The sequence below is a fragment of the Bos mutus genome, chromosome 24 (assembly GCF_027580195.1).
Source record: "Bos mutus isolate GX-2022 chromosome 24, NWIPB_WYAK_1.1, whole genome shotgun sequence".
In the NCBI taxonomy this organism is placed as follows: Eukaryota; Metazoa; Chordata; class Mammalia; order Artiodactyla; family Bovidae; genus Bos; species Bos mutus.
Genome location: NC_091640.1, coordinates 38,841,019 through 38,864,346, shown reverse-complemented (window position 1 = coordinate 38,864,346; position 23,328 = coordinate 38,841,019). Strand labels below are relative to the sequence as shown.

Sequence of the window (23,328 nt, the reverse complement as noted above, 5' to 3'; positions counted from 1 at the left end):
TCAGTGATGCCATCCAGCCATCTCATCCTCTGTCATCCCCTTCTCCTCCTGCCCTCAATCCCTCCTAGAATCAGCATCTTTTCCAATGAGTCAACTCTTCACATGAGGTGGCCAAAGTATCAGAGATTCAACTTTAGCATCATTCCTTCCAAAGAAATCCCAGGGCTGTTCTCCTTCAGAATGGACTGGTTGGATCTCCTTGCAGTCCAAGGGACTCTCAAGAGTCTTCTCCAACACCACAGTTCAAAAGCATCAATTCTTTGGCGCTCAGCTTTCTTCACAGTCCAACTCTCACATCCATACATGACCACTGGAAAACCATAGCCTTGACTAGACAGACCTTTGTTGGCAAAGTAATGTCTCTGCTTTTGAATATGCTATCTAGGTTGGTCATAACTTTCCATCCAAGGAGTAAGTGTCTTTTAATTTCATGGCTGCAATCACCATCTGCAGTGATTTTGGAGCCCAAAAAAATAAAGTCTGACACTGTTTCCACTGTTTCCCCATCTATTTCCCATGAAGTGATGGGACCAGATGCCATGATTTTTGTTTTCTGAAAGAGAATGTGCCTTAGATCCTCTCAACTGAATCCTCTCTACCGAACCGTTTAACCAGTTTCCTCTACACGCCTGATACTCGTGTTTAAGAACCAACCTCCTGCACACTCTTGCACTAATGCTCAACTACTTGTTGCACGTGTGGCCAGCGTTGTTGGTGGGCACTCATAATCCCTTAGCATTTGCCATTTTCCTCCACTTGTGTGCTCAGCCCACACAAGGATAGCTGGAGGCACCAGGGAGCTAGGTCCCCAGGTGAGGCTTTCAAACGCTGATGGATGGTAATGGATGGTAATAAGTACCCCAGCCTCCTTGCCCTTGGGTGGACCAATCCAGAGGCTCTTATCAGGACCAGCCTGATTCATTTCAGGTGTACGCAGTCCCTCCCTTCCGTCTCTCTCTCTCACTCCGCCATCTTCCCGCTGGTGATGTCTTGGGTAAGCTCCGAAATGAACTACTTTCACTCAAATCTTCATCTCAGAAACCCAAACTTAAGATAATGGTACTATGCACTTAGTCACTCAGTCATGTCCAACTTGTTGCGACCCCATGAACTGTATCCCGCCAGGCTCCTCTGTCCATGGGATTCTCCAGGCAAGAATACTGGAGTGGGTTGCTATTTCCTCCTCAAGGGGCTCTTCCGGACCCAGGGATTGAGGCCGCCTCTCCTGTGTCTCCTGCATTGGCCGGCAGATTCTTTGCCCCCTGAGCCATCTGGGAAGTTCAGTGGTTCTATGGGTGTTTCTTATCAAAGAAAACTGAACTCACTGAAGACTCATGTTTGTTGCAGGCAAAGCTGAGCAGCTTTTTTGGAAAGATAATCTGCCTGAGCGGAAGCCGGCGTCATTTGAAACAAATCCTTGAAGTCACAGACTGTGAGTTGCTGAAGAAATCAGACGTGGTGTGTATTTTAACTTTATTATGGAGATCTTGGCTGTCTTGATATTGATTTATCTTGGTCCTGTTTTCCAAGTTGTCTAATTTATAACAATTGAACCTACATAAATGTCATATAAACAGGAGAGGGAGGGAAAAGGGGCTGAGGTACTGTTGCCGGGCCATCCACCTCGTGAATCTAAAGAGCTGAGATGTAACAGGAAGCTAATGTCAAGTCCCCAAACTTGAGCAGCTCCTTTCCTGACAAAATGGAGTCCTTTTTGGCAATTCTTGAGGGTCACCCCCCCTTGACATTTATTTATTGTTTTGCCTGTGGTTTATAATTAAAGGTTGCCCTTTGAAGTCTGGAGAAATTGGAAGTCTGGAGACATTCTCCAGAATAAATTCATGAAGATTTAGAATTTCTTCCTAGTTTTTTAAAAGTTCAAAGTGGGTGGGAAAAGGCAGTGTTGTTGGAAGCAAGGGAGCAGGAATCTGTCCACCAGGTGGGCCTGTGCTCCAGGTGTGATCACTCAGACACCACGTGTTGGTCCTTCACACCGTTTATCGCAATCTGCCGTTACATGTTTATTTTTTAGGTTATTTGCTTAATTTCTGTTTCTACAGCTAGAAACAGAAATTTCATGAAAACAGGTGACGTGTCTGTCTTGATAACCTGTATCTTCATACGGTGTCAGCAAAGAGTAAGCTTCCAGTAATTACTTGCTGAACAAGTGAATACATTACCTGCATAGCATCAACAAGTTTCTTAATTTCCTGAGACTTGGTTTCCAAAATGTAAAATAAAAATTGGCTAAGATGATCACTAAGCTTCTTTCTGGTTCTAAAATTAAATTATTCCACGTAGGGGTTTTTTTTCCTCTAATTTTTAAATTGAGGTTTTATATAAATGTACAGCTTAATGAATTTTTATGTGTGTGTATAGCCAGGGAAGTACCATTAGATTGATATAAGCACATTTCCTCATGCCCCTGGCCGATTGATACCTCCATAAAACTAACTACTATTTTGACCTATATAATTGAAGATTGGTTTTGCTCATTTTTAAACTTCATTAAAGATGGAATCATGCAGTATGCACTCTTTTTTGTTTGAGGGGAGTTTTTTCCTCAACATTTTGTCTGAGATTCACTCATGTTGGTGAAAATAGTGGTAATTTTTTTTTAAATTTGCTTTGTATTCTATTATGTAAATATATCTCTACTTATCAACTCCATTAGGGTTTCCCCTCAGTTTTGGATATGACAAATAACATCCTTGTCCATATCTTTGGGTAGTTAGCCAGGAGTAGAATTTCTGGATCATCACATATATGTGTTTACCAGATTCCGTCAAAGGGGTTTCCAGTGTGGTAGTAACATGTGAGAGTTCCAATTGCTTCATATGTTTGAGGCAGACCTCATCCTTCTAGAGGGACTGTGTTTCCTGAAACATGAGTTATGGGGAATTTCACTTCCCAGCCTCCTGCCCATTCTGCCAGAATCCAGCATGAGTCCTCTGGGGGAAAGCCTCGCCCCCTTTGGATATCTCTTGTTTCTAATCAGTCCATCAGACTGCCAGAATCCTTGCTGATTTCACTTTCCTCAGTCCTCATCCAGAATCAGCCAAGACCCCACCCTTCCCCTGGAAAGACTTGCCCTGGTTTGTGACTCCTGTTTACCCAGTTCCCATCACACCTCATAACTCTGCTTTATCTTAAGTATGCGTGCTTAGTTGCTCAGTTGTGTCCAACTCTTTGTGACCCTTTGTACTGTAGCCCACCAGGCTCCTCTGTCCGTGGAATTCTCCAGGCAAGAACACTAGAGTGGGTTGCCCATTTTTCCTCCTCCAGGGGATCTTCGTGGCCCAGGGATTGAACCCGGGTCTGCTGTGTCTCCTGCACTGGCAGGTAGATTCTTTACCCACTGAGACCTTGGGGAAGCCCTATTTGAAGTATGCTCTTGGTAATTCATCCACTTTTTACCTCTAGTTGCTGTAGCAAGAGCATTGGGCTATGTTCTTTCCTGAAGCAGAAATCCTCTGATTCTGTGAATTATTACTCTAGACATGGCACCAGTGATATCATACCAGTTACAGATCGACTAGGATCAAAGAAAAGAACAAAAGTCCAGTTTTGTTCCATTTGTTTTAGAATTACAATATGGGGCAACCTTGAGTAACTTCACTGATGTGCTTTCTGATAGTGTTTTATAACAAGGAAGTTTTGATAAGATCGTAGTCACTTAAAATCATGTCGAGGTAGGTAATAAATGAATCAAGTGCTATTAGAGAATAGCCCTTCTCATCTCTCATCTGTTTTATCCAACATTCTGCAAATTTTCCTTTTCTCCACTGCAATCATCTTTTCTGCCTGCATCCAGCTTCTGTGTCACCACCACGCCTTCATGAGAAGGGAAGGGAGAAGGCTAATGCAGATCAGGAAGGGAGTGAGATTAGTGCTCTGAGTGGAAATGTCGTTTATGGGCATGTCCACAAGGACACACATGTGTGTGCTGTATGTGTGCGTTGGTATGTATTGGGGTGTATTTATGTTCTAGGTCTGAACATGCATAAGGAGGATAAAATTAAGTTAATAGTTTTGATCTTGGTTCTAAATGAAAAGCAGGCGTGTTTTATAACAATTTTCATAAGTATTAAATAATTTGCATTAAAAATAATTTCTTTGAGTTGCACTCTTCTGTGGCATTAGCACAATTAGAAGTGGTTTTTTTCAGACACAGCTTCCCTGGTAGCTGAGACGGTAAAGCATCTGCCTGCAGTGCAGGAGACCCAGGTTCAATCCCTGGGTTGGGAAGATCCCCAGGAGAAGGAAATGGCAACTTACTCCAGTATTCTTGCCTGGAAAATTCCATGGATGGAAGAGCCTAGTAGGCTACAGTCCACGGGGTCACTAAGAGTCAGACACGAATGAGCGACTTCACTTCTTCAGACACATGACCTCTTGATTTCCTGGCAACCTTGTCAGCCAGGCTTCTAAAGAAAATTCTTTCATTCAGATTGATGTATGAACTCAGAGTCCTTCTGTTGTCTTAAAAAGAACAAAACAAAGGCAACAGAACAAAAATACCTTCCATCATCTTTACTAAAATAATTTTCCTTTTGGAGTAGCTTCCTATCCTAATTTGTCTCAAGTCACTTATTTTGATTACATGAAGAGTTTATTGAAAATTGGAGTTCCTGTTGAAATAATGTAACTATTAAACTATTACAAACCATTCTGCTGATATTTGTTCAAAACTAATTAGATTTGTGACCTGAAGCAAATGAGTTTATCTTTCTAGTGCTAGTTTTCATTATTTCAGAGAAACAGGATCATTATATGGGTCTGATTTTTTTTTTTAATTGCAGTGTGGTTGATTTACAATGCTGTATTAATTTCTGCTGTACAGCAAAGTGACTCAGTTATATATATATTATATATATATGCTTTCTTTTTCATATTCTTTTCTATTATGACTTATCACAGAATATTGAACATAGTTCCCTGTGCTATGCAGTAGGACTTTGTTTATCCATCCTATAAACTAGTTTGCATCTGCTAATCCCAAACTCCCAATCCGTCCCTCCTCCACCTCCTCACCCTTGGCAAGCACAAGTCTGTTTTCCGTCTATACAAAAGTTACAAAATTCTCCTTTGTATTATTAGCTGGTCTGTGAACAGTATCCAAACGCTGGCGTCATTGCATTCGGTCCTATGAGGGTCCCAAGAGTTAAGTGAATGGAACGCTCTTGAGGCAAATGCATCCTTAATCCTAGTGAGACATCAAAGCCAAACCCACTATGTGGTTTGTTAACCTGGTCAGGCCAGCAGGATAAACCTTGTTGCCTAGACTAGTGGAAAGCCGAAGCATCCCACTGTATACCTGCTTTTTTTTTTTTTTTTTTAAAGCCCACCTTTATTCTTTCTGGGCTTCCAAAGATAGGGAGTATTGTTTGGTCACTAAGTCGTGTCTGACTCTCTGCAACCCCATGGATGGCAGCACGCCAGGCCTCCCTGTCCTTTACTGTTTCCCAGAGTTTGCTCAAACTCATGTCCATTGACTCAGTGATGTGATCTAACCATCTCATCTTCTGTCACCCTCTTCTTTTTTTTTCAGTCTTCCCCAGTATCAGGGTCTTTTCCAGTGAGTCAGCTTTTAACATCAGATGGTCAAAAGTATTGGAGTTTCAACTTCAGTATCAATCCTTCCAATGAATATTCAGGGTTGATTTGGAATGGCAAACCACTTCAGTGTTCTTGCTCCGAGAGCCCCATGAACAGTATGAAAAGGCTAAAAGATAAGGATAATGCTTGGAAAAGTCTCTCATACCATATACATGAATAGACAAGAACAATTAAAAATTGGTTTCATGCAGAAAAGATTCCAAAAAATATATTTTTTTCCAATTCAGTTCTGTTTGTACTACCCATAAAGGCTACACCTAGTCTCACAAAAGTTATATCCTGTGATTAATGATCTAGTTATATATTAGGATTCTCTTTTGTCCTTGACCTACACAAAAAACAACTCTTTAAAGGTGGAGTGAAGCAGTTCCTCGAGCTCCCTCTAGAGGGAAAAGTATACTATTACATTGCTTTAGAGGATTAGCTCAAGAACTCCTGTTACTGTTTGTGTGTGTGTGCTCAGTTGCAGATCCCATGAACTGTAGCCCTCCAGGCTCTTCTGTTCATGGGATCTTCCTGACCCAGGGATCGAACCCTCATCTCCTGGGTAAAGAACTGGCAGGCAGGTTCTTTACCACTAGCCACCTGGGAAGCCCAAGAGCTCATGTAAATGATAACAATGATAATAAAAGAACTACAGCATCCATGAGGGCAATGACCACAGCTCCCTTGCTTTGTACAGAGTGAGTGCTCAATACACATTTTGGAAGAATAAAGAAATTAAGTCATTAGTAGAAACTTTAATTAGCATTTATTATGTTCTAAAATCCATGATTAGTTTCTTGCATGTACTAACCAATTTAATCCTTCTCTTTCTATAAAGTGTCTGCCACAATATGCCCATTTGATACTTAGTGAGGTTAAGGAACTTAACCAAAACCATCATCTAATAAATGGTGAGGTCAGAATCTGAAGAGAAGCATCCCGCTATTTGCTCGGGACCGCAGCCTAGTGTGGAGCCCGATGGAGTGGGAATCCTCTGGGAGGCTCTGGGAGACTGGGTCCCTCTCCTTTCCCAGCCTGAGTGTCCTCACATGGTAAATACACAGGGTGACAGCCTCCTTCCCGTCCTTCTGCCAGACAATTGTGAGGATTAGGTTTAGACCAAGGTAACTATAAAATATCTGGTAGAAAAGTCAGTGTATTTTTGAAATGCTCAGTAAATAGAGGAGTGGGAGTGGGGAGTTTAGGCTGGCGAAGGGTGGGGAGGTCCCCTTCTCAGCGAGTTTACTGAACTGAGGAACCTGAGGGCTTGGGGTTAACTTCAGATTTCCCTGGAAATCTTGGGACTCCGAGTCCAGGGGGCTGGGAGTAGGATGTGGGAAGAAGAGGAATCCTTTTGCTTCTTAAGTAGAGAGAGAAGTATTTGCGAAGTCTTTACATCTATACATTGGAGACGTTAATTGGCCTTAGAAGGTCTTGATCAATACTATATTTTGTTAATAAGCCTTGAAATGCATATTAGTAATTTAAATATGATTAGAGAATGTTTTTAGTTACAGAATGATACCATCTGTTTGCTAAAGGTTTTTCTTTCTTTTCTTTTTTTTTTTGGTGCAGTATCTGGAATGTATCTCTGTGCTCCTGTCAAACAGGGGATAAAGTTAAGGTTTTTCTCATCTAATTAAGGGTGCAGGATTACCTAACTGAGTTATCAAGGGGCTGCTCTCTCTCCCTCCCCCACCTCCTGTCCTCCTGCCTTTTTTTTTTTTAAATAAGTGAATTAACATGAAGTTTAAATGGAATGAATTATATAGCCCATCAGGAGATATACTTTAACAGCTCTTGGAACAAAAACTAATAGGAAAATAAGCTTGATGGAATCTAAAGTTGCCTTAAAATTTAGATTGAAATTGGGCTTTAAAAACGTATTTATTTGTAATTGAAGGATAATTGCTTTACAATACTGTGTTGGTTTCTGCCATTCATCAACATGAATCAACTGTAGGCATGCATATGTCCCCTCCGTCTTGAATCTCCATCCCTGAAATTGGATTTTAAAGCACTTAATGTATAAGTTCTAGAGTTCAAACACTGATGTATTTTGACTTTGATTGCTTTTTTTTAATGTGTGTGAAAATTTGATACAACATGTCTAAACTATGGCATTTAACTGTGTAGCCTTAGTGATGGTATTGCCTTTAATAATTTATAATTAACCACATGTGGTCATAAAATGTTAGAACTGAAGGGACTTTCAACATAGCATTTCTCAGAGTTCTGTTGGAACCTTGTCCTCCAAGATGCTCTGGGGGAAAAAAATTGTTCTCCATGCAGTCAAGTTGGAAGACACTGCATTTCATAGCTTACTCTTGGAAACTGACAATGCACAGGAACTTAAAAAGAAACTCTGAGAAATTCTGCAGTAATGAAACCTATCGGCATTTATTTAACCAACAGTTCCTGCAGTATGTTTCTCCATGGAAACTTTTCGACAAATAGCCGTTTGTGACTTGAAGGGAAAACACTGGGGTATTTAGTCCAGAGTCAAGTGACTTGCCCACAGTCATGATGCTTAATGTTGACAATGCTGGTCACTTGAACAACTCTGCCTGCAGCTTCTGTTAAATGTTTCTGAGATGAAAGGAACAAAGAGGGTCTGTTTTAACTAATCCTCCACAGAGGATGTGAAGCTTTCATGTGATTCTCAACTAGCGAACTACTTCACTTCCCTGGCTGGACACTAGGTGTCACTCAAGCTGTTGAAAAGCAGTATCAGGCCATCTTCAGAAAAGGAAGTTCTTCCCCGAGTAGACATTGAGATTTAATTTCTGCCGAATATTTTTAGTGATGATTACTTATATTCTTTTCCTTTTCTTGAGTTTTCTCCTCTATAGTTACCCTGTAGCAGGCCCATTACGCCAGCTTAATCAGATGAGAACATTTCTGCCTTATTTCCTCTTTAAAAAAAAAGTCTCAGAAAAAGTAATTTTCCTCTCCCTTCTTACAGTTTCTTTCTCTCTCTCTCTCTTTTGAACTTGCCACATTGTATTCAACAAATTTGTTTTCTTACAATAGACTCAATTTAGTTGTTCAGTTACTCACAACATGACCATATTAGGGTTGTTTGAAGGTTTCTCTCTCTCAGTGCAGATTTAGGAATCATCTCCTTTCTTAAAGTTTCTCTCTCTCTCTCTTTTTTGCAGCTTACCACATGACATGCAGTGTGATTCTTCACCATAAATTGTAAGGCTTGGACAGACCCACTTATTGTTCCCTTGTCATCGTGGGATTTGTGCTATTTTTTTGGCAAGTTTTTTTTTTTCTTCCCAGCCTTAGTTTGTTTCAGTTAAAAAGCAGACTTGAAATATTAGCAAGAGGACAAATCTGTAGTCTGTTTTCCTTCCTTATTTGATTTGTGGAAGTTGAGACTCAGACATTATTCTTGACTTTCTGATGATTTTTCTGGACGAACTCTGGGATTTGACATCTGTGATGCTTGGAAGGACAAGTCCTGCCTCTGTAAAGGACTGTGGGTCTAGACTAAGTCGGACAACCCTGTAGACCATGAGTCATACCCTGGGGCTTTGGACTTGCAGTTATTACATCACTGTCCTCTGTCTGCTTGGAAAACCTAGTTTGTCTCTTTGATGCTTTTGAGCCACTTATAAAAGGAGGCTACCCAGAGGCTAGATAGTGAAAATAAGAAAAAATTCAGTATAGAAAGGGTGAGAGAACAAACAATCCACAAATAATACACTAGATTCTTGGAAATGAGCTAGTGAGAGTAGGTTTACAGGGCACTTGGAGGTTGACCACCTTATGCAAAAGAACATATATTAACTCCAAAAACTGTTTAAAGAATTTTATTGGGGTATAGTTGATTTACAATGCTGTGTTTCAGGTGTGCAGCAAAGTGAATCAGCTTATATATATACATATATCCATTCTTGTTAAGACTCTTCTCTCATATAGGTCAATACAGAGTATTTTTAAGAAAGATCTTTGTGAAGACCTAGGAGAAATCAATAAAAAATTATTTTCTTTTCCCAGTTAAAAAAAAAAAATGCAATAGACTAGGCAGTATGACAACTCTAACCAGAATTACAGACTTTCTTGTGTAATTATCTTTAAAAAATAAACCAACAATATCTGACTACTTAAACAATGTATATTCATAATCAAAATCTGGGAAGTGAAAAAAGTACATAAAGGATGTGTCAGGCATCTCTTCTTGTCAGATGACAGAAACCCATCCAAGCTCATCTGAACACAGGAAAATGTATGACTCAATGTGAAAAAAGTCAAGAGCTTTGGTGAGGTTTTATTAATAGAAAACTCTGGATCAACGGTAATGTTGGACTGAAAGATGATATTCTTTCTAGAGATCACATTAAAAATATTTTTTAAACATCAAAAACATTTTGTACTGGGGTAGAGCCAATTAACAATGTTGTGGTAGTTTCAGGTGAACAGGGCAGGGACTCAGCCGTACACACGTGTGTCCATTCTCCCATAAACCCAATACCATATTCCTTTATTTTTGTTGGAGTATAATTGATGTACAGTGTTGTTAGTTTCAGGTGTACAGCAATCTGTTATACATACATCCACTCTTTTTTAGATGCTTTTTCCATATAGGTCATTACAGAGTATTGAGTAGAGTTCCCTGTGTTATACAGTAGGTCCTTATTAGTTCTCTATTTTATATATCAGTTCAGTCGCTGTCATGTTTGACTCTTTGCGACCCCATGAATTGCAGCACGCCAGGCCTATAGTCATATGTATATGTCAGTCCCAATCTTTCAATTTATCCCTCCCGCTACTCCCCGGTGTGTGTGTCTGTGTGTGTGTGTGTGCTTAGTTGCTCAGTTGTGTCTGCCTCTTCGTGACCCCATGGACTGGAGCCCACCAGGCTCCTCTGTCCATGAAATTCTCCAGGCAAGAATACTGGAGAGGGTTGCCATTCCCTTCTCCAGGGGATCTTCCTGACCCAGGGATTAAACCTGGGTCTCCTACATCGCAGGCAGATCCTGTACCATCTGAGCTACCAGGGAAGCCCTGGTAACCCTAAGTTTTTCCTACATAGAGGTCCTATTTCTTGAGCGAGTCTCTCTCTCTTCCTATTTTGTTTCTACTTTCCTGCATCTTGGCTTTGTGTCAGAAGGCTGTCTTAATGAGGTGGCAAAACCACCACCACAAGAAAAGTCACGCTGTCAGTTCTAGGTTAATGGCGGCCTTGTTAGCTGAGTTTTGGGTTTCGCTGATGGCTCAGGCAGTAAAGAATCTGCCTGCAATTCAGGAGACTCAGATTCAATCCCTGGGTCGGGAAGATCCCCTGGAGAAGGGAATGGCAATCCACTCCAGTATTCTTGTCTGGAGAATTCCATGGACAGAGAGGCCTGGTGGGCTACAGTCCATAGGACTGCCAAGACTTGGACACGACCAAACCACTTTCACTTTCACCAGCTGACAGTGACCCAGAGAGAAGACATGCCTCTTTCCTGATGCTCCAGGGAAGGTGCTGATGTCCAAGGTCAGAGCCCATGCACATCCCTGACCTAGCCACTGTGGGCAGCCATTGACCAGCATCCTCTGGCTGGTCCTGGTCACGTGCCTGCCTTTGCTTGGGGAAAGGAAGGTCAAGTGCCTCAAACTCACAGAAAGGATGCCTATGAGAGGAGGGGCTGTGCTCCACAATAGAATGGAGAAGAGGTCTGATCCCAGTGAGAGAGCAGGAGCTGCTCGAGTTACCTGCAGAAGAGGAGAATATTTATCATACCCCACTCAGAGATAATGACCAATAACATTTTTTGGTGTATCCTTCCAGTTTTAAAATCTATATGTTTAAAACGGAGTTCTCCAATGTTGTCTCCTGTTTTCTATGTATCATTACGACTGGCCTTGGGTGTTTCTTGGTGAGGTCATTTCTGAGCCTCTGTGGTTCCTTCTTGTTGTTTAGTCACTAAGTCTTGTCCAACTCTTTACAATCCCAATGACTGTAGCCTGCCAGGCTCCTCTGTCCATGGAATTCTCCAGGTAAGAATACTAGAGTGGGTTGCCATTTCCTCCAAGAAGGGATCTTCCTGATCAAACCCACATCTCCTGCATTGGCAGGTGGATTCTTTACCACTAAGCCACCAGGGAAGCCCCCTCTGGTTCCTGGACGAGTCCCAAACACTCCCCTGTTATTTGGGCATGTAGGAAATGAGCAAATGAAGGAAAATCTCTAGGACTTTTTGCCATGACTGAGCCACACACGTCTTCAGGGAAGGAACCTCTGTATCTAGCTTGTCATCACTTTACCCAGCATTTGATAGGTACATTTAAGCACGTGATGGACTTAAGTGATTCTTGCCAAATGCCTACTGCTGTGGGATCCACAGTGTCAACTGTTCCTCAAAGATTCATGACCCACAGATGTTCTCACAGTTCCAGCAAGGGCAGAAATTATGCCCGTGAAGTCTTAGGCAGTCCTCTGTGACTCCCACCACTGGAAGCAGTCCTCCAGAAACGCACGGTGGAATGTCACTTGCCTCCTCTCCCTTCCCGACTGTGGGAATTCCAACTATTTTAGTGGGGAGATAATCTGGGTGATGTTTTTACTCTAGACTTAGCAATGGGTCACATGCTGATTCACTTTTCTATTTTGCCTATGGTTGTGGGCAGGAGGGGGTTTAAGAGTTAAGGAAGGTACATGATGGGGGCCCAGGGAGATGAAGGAAGAAAAAAGTAAAGGAAGGGAAGAGAGAAGGAAAAAAAGAAGAGTTTTGCACAAAGAAGGAAATGGCAACCCACTCCAGTATTCTTGCCTGGAAAATCCCATGGGGTCACAAAGAGTCGGACATGATTTAGCAACTAAACAGGAGCAGATTATAGCAGCAGATATTAGCTTGGGTGTATATGTCAATAGCAATGTAGTAGGTTGGTATTTTCAACCACCACCTCTGTAATTTATTTTAGAAAGTCTTTACTGAATTTGTTGCAATATTGTTTCTATTTTCTCTTTTGTTTTTCTGGCATGTGGGATCTTAGCTCCCTGACCAGGGATTGAACCCACACCCCCTGCATTGGAAGGTGAAGTCTTAACCACTGGACTGCCAGGGAAGTCCCCACTTCTATAATTTTCATCTGAGTTTCAGTGACCCACTTTAGGCCAGGATAGAAGACTTGAAATAAGAATGACTCTAAAATGTCCTCTTGGTTGAAGTTCTTATTGCTTTGAGAGGTGAAGCGGTTTGCAAGTCCTTCTCCAGGCTGGAATTAAATGCACCAACCTGCTCTCGTTCGTGAAATGTATGCTGCATTTAGTCCCAGACGACAGAATGAGTCATCACTTGGGGGAAAAGAAAAAAAGACTTTTCTTTGTGTGCTCTGCCGGGTTGTTTGTGTTTAAACCTGTGAAGATTTTGAGATTGTTTAAGCCTTAAAGCAAGGGACCGATTATCAAGAGATGGATTTCTGGGTGCAATGAAAAAAGATCATTTTGACTTAGGTATCCCTGTTTTTGGCTTCCCAGTTGGCACTAGTGGTAAAGAACCTGCCTGCCGATGCAGGAGATGCAAGAGATGCAGGTTCAATTTCTGGGTCAGGAAGATGCCCTAGAGAAGGAACTAGCTCCTCACTCCAGTACTCTTGCCTGGAGAATCCCATGGACAGAGGCTTGGCGGGCTATAGTCCATAGGGTCTCAGAGTTGGACACGACTGAAGTGACTTAGCATGCATGCATCCCTGTATTAATACCTCTCTAGACAGAAAACCTCATTCAGGCTGAGCCTTGGTGCTACTAGCTCATTTGCAGCTCTGTGGATATTGAAGTTTTGAAGAGTGAATAAACACACAGGAATTACATGATACATAACACACAGCACTTAAGCTTACAGCCTACCCGCCACAACCATGTACCTCCAAATGTTTCAATTGATTGTGGTTTAGTAACAAAACTGTCTGAAAATTGTGTTTTATTGGCTGGCAACACACAGCGCAGGCATGCTCAAGCTGATTCCACTCCTGCAAAGTCACTTCAGGGATTTCTGAAAGTCCCCAGACTGTGTCCAGGTCCTCCCCAACAGGAAGGGTCAGCCGCCACAAGGAGACCCCTGGCGACCACTGTTTGCACCAAGGCATCACTCCCTCTGCTGGGCATTGCAGCTTCCATCTGTTTTGGTTGTTCTTTGTGGTGTCCAGCTTAATCCCATATCTAGCTTGATGCGGATTAACATGTGGGACCTGCTTTTGTAGATACCAGGTTTTAAATGAACTGTCCAGTGGCTGCAGTCACTTCCCCAGTTTTGTGCCAAAGATGTACTCTATTTTTTTCTTTAAATATATTAAAAAAAAAAACTTTTACAGTGTTGTGTTGGTTTCTGCCATACAACAAGGCAAATCAGCCATGATTATACATCCCCTCCCTCCTTAGCCTCCCTCCCCTCCCCCATCCCAGCCCTCCAGGTCATCACAGAGCGCCCGGCTGAGCTCCTGTGCTACACAGCGACTTCTCACCAGCTATCCGTCTCACACCTGGGAGTGTATATATGTTGATGCTACCTTCTCCACTCATCCCACTCTCCTGCTCCCCACCTGTGTCCACAAGTCCATTTTCTACATCTGGGTCTCCATTCCTTCCCTGCAGATAGGTTCATCAATAACATTTTTCTAGATTCTGAAAGTATGCATTAATATACTATGTTGGGTTTTCTCTTTCTGACTGACTTCCCTCTGTATAACAGGCTCTAGGTTCAGCCACCTCACTAGAACTGACTCAAATGCGTTCTATTTTATGAGTGAGTAATATTGGATTGTATATATGTGACAACTTCTTTATCCATATGACCCAAAGATGTCTTCATAAAGTTCAGTCAATCCATGGGTGGACAGCTCTCATTTCTACAAGGAATATTTCCTACTGATGCCTACGGCAATTCTTTTTTTTTTAAATTTAATGTAAAATATAATTATTTAACTATTTGTCTGGCTGGACTGGATCTCAGTTGCAGCACATGGAATCTTAGTTCCCCAACCAGTGATCAAACTCAGGCCCCAAGCATTGAGAGCATGGAGTCTTAGCCACTGGGCCACCAGGGAAGTCCCCAGCTCAATTCTTTGAGAGGGATTTTTCCTCTCTTAATCTCTTAGTTTTATGAAATTACATAATTTTAAATCCCTCTCATCACTTTTCTTTTTACTGAATCAATCCTTGAATCAGTCAAGGTTCTTCAGAGAAACAAAACCAATGAGGGGAGAGGGATAGAAATTGACGGAGAGATGTGTTGATTTGCTTTTAAGGAATTGGCTCGTGTGCTTCTGGGGGCTGGCAGGCTGGAAACTTGGGGCTTCCCCAGTGGCTCAGCTGTAAAGAACCTGCATGTGATGGAGAAGACACAGGAGACATGGGGAAGATTCCCTGGAGGAGGGCATGGCAACCCACTCCAGTATTCTTGCCTGGAGAATCCCATGGAAAGAGGAGCCTGGTGGGGTACAGTCCCTGGGGTTGCAAAGAGTCGGAAACAACTGAGCAATTGGGCATACAGATTGGAAACCCAAGGGGGAACTTTTCAGTTACAGTCCTGAGGTAGAATTCCTTCTCAAGCAAACCTTAGTCTTTGCTCTTCAGGACTTCAGCTGATTGGCTGAGGCCCACCCACATTGTTGGGAATAATCTACTTAAAGTCGACTGACTTTGTTATTCAGTAGCTCAGGCATGTCCAGTTCTTTGTGACCCCATGGACTGCAGCATGCCAGGCTTCCCTGTCCTTCACTGTCTTCTGGAGTTTGCTCAAACTCATATCCATTGAGTCAATGATGCCATCCAACTATCTCATCCTCTGTTATCCCTTTCTCCTCTTGCCCTCAATCTCTCCCAGCATCAGAGTGTTTTCCAATGAGTCAGCTTTTTGTATCAGGAGCTTCAGCAAGTCCTTACAATGAATATGATTTTCTTGCTGTCCAAGGGACTCTCGAGAGTCTTTTCCAACATCACAGTTCAAAAACATCACTTCTTCGATGCTCAGCCTTCTTTATGGTCCAACTCTCAGAATCATATGTGACTACTGGAAAAATCATAGCTTTGCTGTACAGACCTTTGTTGGCAAGATGGTAGATGTTTATCATGTCTCCAAAATGCCTCAACAGCAACATCCAGGCTGATTTTAGAACAAATCACTGAGCTCAGTTTATGTAGAAAATTGAGGCTCAGGAGGGTCAAGTGATCTGCTCAGGGAACCTGGAGTGGACAGAACTAGGGTCGGTATCACAGTTTGAACTCTCTCGAGGCCCACTTCCTTCTGTGCTTGTGGAGGATGGCACTCAGGGGCCACTCCTTGGATTGGGTGCCCCTCTTTGCATTTCCACTATGTCCTACATGTCTCTGTCACCCAACTGGACACATCTCATTCTAACTCAGCTGTTGGTGCCTTCCTGTCCATCCTGCTGTTTCCTCACTAGGGCTAGATTCCTGCCTTGGTTCTTGTCCAGTTAAGGACTGGCATGTACTTTTTCCAAATGTTCACTGATGGTAGATGACACACCTACCCTCTATGTTCTCCCAGAGGTGACCCAGACTCCCACTTGTGCTCACTGTGCATTCAGTGATTGGAAGGGACAAATGATTTCCTGTCCAACACCCACAGGTCTCTCAATAACAGTGACTTTTCCAGGACCCTTAATTACTGAAAACTGTCCTGGCCGGGTCTCTCTTCTTGCATCTCTTGACTTGGTGTGACAGAGTGGAGTTTTGTATCTGCATGAAGGCCACCAGGGCTCTTCTTTGGGTCAAATCACCACCAAGTTGCAGAGTCAGAGGTGCAAAGAGCACGCCCACATACACCACCGGGAAAGCTGGCCTTTGGAGAAATGATACTGTTTCTCTGTTTTCCTGCTTCCCCTCCAAAGTCTTGCATTATGTATGTCTCTTAGAGATAAATTCTGGGCTTCTACTGTATCAAAGATTTTCCATCACTTGAGGATTCCATTCTCCCCCAAACTCCCCTCCCATCCAGGCTGCTATATAGCACTGAGCAGAGTTCCATGTGCTATTCAGTAGAGCCTTTTTGGTTATCCATTTTAAATATAGCCGAGTGTACATGTCGGTCCCAAACTTTCATTCTCATTTACGGGAGCTATGGCAGCAAATGTTGAGAGGCTGGGGATCTATTGGGTGGCCTCATGGGTTTCCGATAAGCTCTGTGATCCCTAAAGCCCTGAGCTCCCCTGTCTGGGACCCTAATGCCCTCGAGCACCATGGAAACCTGTGGGAAGCAGCCATCCCAGCAGGCAAGATCAGATGGGCTCTTGGGTGATAAGTTAACCCTGTCCTTCCTTCTGTAGACAGAATTGTTTATTCCTGTGCATCTTCACTGCTGAGTAAGAAGCCTGTGGGCTTTGACTCGAATAGAAGTGGCTGAATGGCCGTCTCTGTAAATGGTCTTCTAAGCTGCAGCCACCAGTAACTCTGTCTTGGATTGGGACTGAAAATTTCAATGTTGTCTCTTGGCTGGCAGGTTACTTTTTCCTCTCCCTCGCTCCAAACTCATCAGTGTGATGCCAATTGTCCTATTTATTTTGGGACAGAGACCAGCGTGGATTGTTTTTCCACCAGTCCTGCTAAGCAGTGTGTAGTGGGGGATAGTGATAAAACAGCCAGGCCCATGATGAGATTTTAGTTTCAGAACATGACATACTCCTTGGTCCAAAGGGCTGTCATCTTTGGAAGATGGGCATGTGGGCAAGTCACCGCCAGCTGGCAGCCCGGACCCTCTGGCACCCCGCACACACTTTGGTGTGGGTCATGGGATCCAGGGGGGCTGGAACCGCAACTGGCAGAGTCCCGGACCCCAGCCCAGCTCAGCCTCTGGGTGGCCCCACTTGGAGGAGTGCAGGCGGCTGGCGCCGGCCTAGCCGTGAGCACATTTGCACGGAGTGAAAGGAAACAGACAGAATGCTTTCCTCACAAATCCACCCACCGTTCCTCAGGAGAAGAAACACAGGGGAGGGCTGGGGAGTGCAGGCCAAGTTCCTATAAGGAGAACACTGCAGAGTCACCACTGGGAAACGGAGCAGAAGACTGGGGTCAGGGCACCGCCTCCAGCCCTGAGGCCACATGGAGTCAGGTTGCACTCAACTGAGAAGCTGGGCTGGAGAGAAACAGTTTTTAAAGGAAACCCCTTAAAAACCCAACTTTATCTTTTAGAGCGCTTTTAGATTCAGAGCAAAATTGAGAGGTAGGTACAGAGATTTCCCATAAATCCCCAGTTTCCCACATGCACAGCCTCCCTGGCCATTCACATCCCCCACCAGAGGGGATGTTGTTTATAAGTGATGAACTTAACACTGACACCTTGTTATCACCTACTGTTTGGTAATGGACTTTTGTTAACAATTCTTAGTGACTTGGATTTCTTTTCATTCTTTTTTTTTTAAACTTTTTATTTTACATTGGAATAGGCTTAGACAGTAAAAAATCCACGTGCAAGGTGGGAGACCTGGGTTCGATCCGTGGTTTAGGAAGGTCCCCTGGAGTGGGGCATGGCAACCCACTCCAGTATTCTTGCCTGGAAAATCCCCATGGACAGAGGAGTCTGGTGGGCTGCAGTCTGTGGGGTCACAAAGAGTTGAACACAACTAAGCACAGAACATAGTTGATTAACAATGTTGTGTTAGTTTCAGTTGTATAACAAAGTGATTCAGTTACACATATACATGAATCTGTTCTTTTTCAAATTCTTTTCCCATGTAGATTGTTATATAACATTGAGCGGAATTCCTTGTGCTATACAGTAGGTCCTTATTGGTTATCTATTTCATTTTTTGTTATCTTTATAATTGGAGGACAATTGCTTTACAATAATGTGTTGGTTTCTGCCATACATCAACATGAATCAGCCATAGGTGTACATACGTCCCCTTCCTCTTAATCCTTCCTCCCATCTCCCACCCCATCCCGGTTATTCACTTTAAATACAGCAGTGTGTACATGTCAGTCCTAAACTCCCTAACTATCCCTTCCCACCCTGGTAACCATAAGTTCGTTCTCGAAGTCTGTGAGTCTGTTTCTGTTTTATAAATAAGTTCATCTGTATTATGTCTTTTTAGATTCCACATATAAGTGATATGATACTTCTCTCTCTGACTTCACTCATATGACAATCCATCCATGTTGCTGTGAATGGCGTTGTTTCATTCTTTTTAACGGCCAGGTAATATTCCATTGTGTATATATGCACCACATCTTCATCTGTTCCTCTGTTAATGGAATTCGGGTTGCTTTCATGTCTTGACTATTGTAAACAGGGCTTCAGTGGACACTGGGGTGCATACATCCTTTTGAGCCATGTTTTTCTCCAGATATATTCCCAGGAGTGAGATTGCTGGACCACATGGTAGTTTTATCTTTAGTTTTTTAAGGAACCTCCATACCATTGTCCATAGTGGCTACAGCGGCTTACATTCCCACCCAACAGTGTAAGAGAGTTCACATCTCTCCACACCCCCTCCAGAATTCATTGCCTGTGGGTTTTTTGATGATGGCCATTTTGACTGGTGTGAGGTGATACTTGGTGTGGCTTGGATTTCTTTACATTGAGGGAGGGAAGACTAGCTCTAGCTTTTCCCTCCTGTTTTATTCCTGATGGAGTTCTCTGCCCTTTTCATTTGCCTCCAGCCCCTACTGAGGTCCCCACAGTAGCAACCTCATCTGACCATTCCCTTGAGATCCCATGGAACTGAAAGGCTCTGCTGCTCTGTCGCAAGCACCTGGAAAACGCACTGCAATTTCATGTGCATTCATCTCATCTTTTCCAAGAGACTGTGCGCTCCTTGAGTACAGCGACCGTTGTTCACATGCTCTCAATAAAACACGTGTTGCCTGAAAGAAGTTTTATTTTTTTTTAAGAGGATAAACACCAAAGATATCCAAACACTGGGGTAGTTCTGAAAGAGTTCTGTTATTATGATTATCCATTTTGGCATCACACCACCACAGGAATGAAAGAGCAGTCTGCTTCAGGGCACAAGGGTGTGATTTGCCAAGATACAAGGGGCTGTGTCTCAGTGGTCTGAGCTCCATGATCCAGACAGCGGGCGGGGGTTTGTAACAGACACATGAAACACAACCTTGTCAGATGTTGTTCGATGTTATGAAAATCTTGTAAATTACATGGAACAAAGGGCATTTACTCTAGAGCAGGAGATATTCCAGGTGGAGAGACAAGCACAATTTGGAAAGAAAGATGAAGCCAGAGCAAGCAGAGGATACTGAGGGATATTAACGAGGATCACTTCTGATGGTGAGTGATTATTGTCACCCTCCTACCCACCGGTCAGTAATGATATCCAGAAATGCAAAATCTCTGTATATATTCCACAGTTTTCTCTGACTTTTAAAATGCAATACATAATGTGAGTTTTGATTTTGTGTGTGTGTGCGTGCAAAAATTCAGTGCATTTATGGTATTAGGTATTTGCAACATTATGTCTTCTCACTTGCAGATAAAACCAAGTAGTTTTAATTTATATGAATTGATTACGGATGCTCAATACATTCTTCCACCTCATGCAAAGAGTTGACTCATTGGAAAAGACCCTGATGCTGGGAGGGATTGGGGGCAGGAGGAGAAGGGGATGACAGAGGATGAGATGGCTGGATGGCATCACCGACTCGATGGACATGAGATTGAATAAACTCTGGGAGTTGGTGATGGACAGGGAAGCCTGGCGTGCCACGATTCATGGGGTCGCAAAGAGTCAGACACGACTGAGCGACTGAACTGAACTGAACTGAAACAGTAGACTTTGTAAATATTCCTTAATCCTTACTGTAATCTGCATCCCTTTTTTGGGTACTGTTGCCTTATGGGCTAAAGTGTCTTCCAAAAATATTGTTACTATGAAGTTAAGATTTCTTTTTTTTTAATCATGAATAATATTTTATTTAGTCATTTCTGTTTACAACTGAAACTCTTTGAATTCAAAACTAACATCCTTGCCCGTGAGCTTCTTATAAGACACCAGAAAGTATTTCAACCTTGGGTTCCATGTTGTTCGGCTGTGCTTTATCCAAATGGACCTTTATGAGTAGGCTACTGTCTAACTTCTTGTAGATTCTCTTGCCCACAATCTCACTTGGGAAAACCAAGTCCTCCAGGATGGCGTCATGCGCAGTGGTCAGGGTGCGGCTCCTGGGATGTTTTTGCTTATTTTTCATAAGGCTTATTCAAGTTGGCTTAGGCAGAATTCTCCTCTGAACAATGAAGACGACATGCTTTCTACTGAACTTCCTCTCCAGCTCACACATGAGCTGCACCTGGATTTTCTGGAAAGACTTCAGTTGCGGAACGGGAACAAAGATGATGACAGCTTTCCAGCTACCGCGAACTTCAGTTTCCTCGGCGGCCGTGATGTTCAGCTCCCGCAGCTGGGCCTTGCGGGCTGAGTTCATCTCCAGCTCCAGGAGGGCCTAGGAGATGCTGGACTCAAACTCATCCGGCTTCTCACCATTGGGCTTCACGATCTTAGCACTGGAACCGAACATGGCCTCGACCTTGCAGATGCGGCCAACACTTGTTGCCATTGCCAACACTAGCAGGCCTAGGAAGAGCTGAAGTTTAAGATTTCTTTCTTTTTTTTTTGATAGTGGAGAGGTTTTATTTTATTTTTTTTTTTCATCTTTTATTTATTTTTTAAAAATTTATTTATTTTTTTATTTTATATAAGATTTCTAAACTTCAGAAATATTAACTTGGAAGCAGTCAGTCCCTGACATTTTGAGTAACTCCTCCTATATTTCTATGTTTACCAATAGATTTAGAAATCGTCTTAAAAATCATGGTGATTTATGTTGCCAACTTTATATTATGCTTTATGCCACCACTTTTTTCTTTTTTTTATGGAAGTATAGTTGATTTACAATATTGTTTTACAATATTATATTACTTTTAGGTTACAGCAAATTGATTCAGTTATACATACATGTAAATATTTTTTTCAAATTCTGTTCCATTATAAGTTATTACAAGATTTTGGATACAGATATATAGTAGGTCCTTGTTATCTCTTTAATGTGCAGTGGTTTGTATCTGCTAATTCCAAAGTCCAAATTTATCCCCCTTTCACTTTTGGTAACTGTAAATTTGTTTTCTAAGTCTATGAGTCTATTTCTGTTTTGTAAATAAGTTCATTTGTATCATTTTCTTTTTGATTCTACATATTAGTGATACCATATGGTATTTGTCTTTCTCTGATTTAACTTAGTGTGATCATCTATAGTTCCATCCATGTTGCTGCAGATGGCATCATTTCATTCCTTTTTTATGGCTGAATAATACCTATTGTGTATATATACCACATCTTTATCGATTCCTCTGTTAATGGACATTTAGGGCGCTTCCTTGTCTTGGCTAAAGGAGATCAGTCCTGGGTGTTCATTGGAAGGACTGATGTTGAAGCTGAAACTCCAGTACTTTGGCCACCTGATGTGAAGAGCTGACTTATTTGAAAAGACCCTGATGCTGGGAAAGATTGAAGGCAGAAGGAGAAGGAGATGACAGAGGATGAGATGGTTGGATAGCATCACCGACTCAATGGACATGGGTTTGGGTGGACTCCAGGAGTTGGTGATGGACAGGGAGGCCTGGCATGCTATGATTCATGGGGTCACAAAGAGTCGGATATGACTGAACTGAACTTGTCTTGGCTACTGTAAATAGTGCTGCAATGAACACTAGAGTGCATGTATTTTTTTGAATTAGAGTTTTCTCCAGATATATGCCCAGGAGTGGGATTGCTAGATCATATGGTAGCTCTATTTTTAGGTTTTGTTTTTTAGTATTTCTTATTTTATTTATTTGGTTGCTTAGTTGCAACATGTGGGATCTAGTTCCCCAACCAGGGATCAAACCCAGGTCCCCTGCATTTGGAGTGTGGAGTCCCAGTCACTGGACCACATGGGAAGTCTTTTTAAAAACCATTTATTAGAGACAAAAAAAGATGAAGTTATTGCTTAAGCTCCTTTACACACAAATTATATGTTTTTTAAAAAGATCACAGAACAGGGAATCTTACACCCTTCCAACTAAATGTTTTCCAGAACAAAATTAGCTCCTTTGCTTAAATTCAAAAGAATGAAAGGTAAATTCTAAAATTATAATAGGGAGTGGACAAAAAAAATTCCCAAGAGAGATGTAAGAAAACTGAATTCACATTTTAAAATTCTATAATATCCACAGAGCCTTAACTCTTGTGTATTGGCTTCATGGTAAGTTTACTATTTGTAACAAAAGTGACAAAGTCAGAATTATCTGTCCAATGTCAAAGCCCCTATTGGTCAAAACTGCAAAATACAAAGAATCCACTCTAATTCTGATCCTCTATCCTCTGAGTATTCAACACCTGACCCTATGGCACCCTGTCCTGAACTGTCTTCTAAAGCATCACCCCATCATCCTGTCCCAGTTAAACCTACCTATGGAGAGAGTAACATGGAAACTTACATTACCATGTGTAAAATAGATAGCCAGTGGGGAACTTGCTGCATGTCTCAGGAAACTCAAACTGGGGCTCTGCATCAACCCGGAGGGGTGGGATGGGGAGGGATATGGGAGGGAGGTTCAGAAGGGAGGAGATATATGCATACCTATGGCTGATTCATGTTGAGGTTTGACAGAAAACAAAATTCTGTAAAACAATTCCTTCAATTGAAAAACAAAACAAAACAAACCTACCTATGCTATGTTCAATCCTTCAAGCCAGCAGTATGGGCAGAGAATCTGATCAACA

The 23,328-nt window shown here is 42.3% G+C and overlaps 1 long non-coding RNA gene, 1 other non-coding gene and 1 pseudogene across 2 annotated transcripts; 2 read left to right on the top strand and 1 right to left on the bottom strand.

Annotated features, from left to right (window-relative positions):
* The first annotated feature begins 887 nt into the window (after nt 1-887).
* LOC138985396 (uncharacterized) lies at nt 888-19,346 on the top strand. Its single transcript, XR_011462454.1, has 4 exons — nt 888-994; nt 1,348-1,458; nt 18,649-18,752; nt 19,217-19,346. It is a non-coding gene; the product is annotated as an uncharacterized lncRNA (long non-coding RNA).
* On the top strand, nt 4,177-4,248 carry TRNAC-GCA (transfer RNA cysteine (anticodon GCA)). Its single transcript has one exon. It is a non-coding gene; the product is annotated as a tRNA-Cys (tRNA).
* Nucleotides 19,347-20,499: 1,153 nt separating the features above from the next.
* Nucleotides 20,500-21,085, bottom strand: LOC102274944 (small ribosomal subunit protein eS7 pseudogene; annotated as a pseudogene).
* Nucleotides 21,086-23,328: the final 2,243 nt, after the last annotated feature.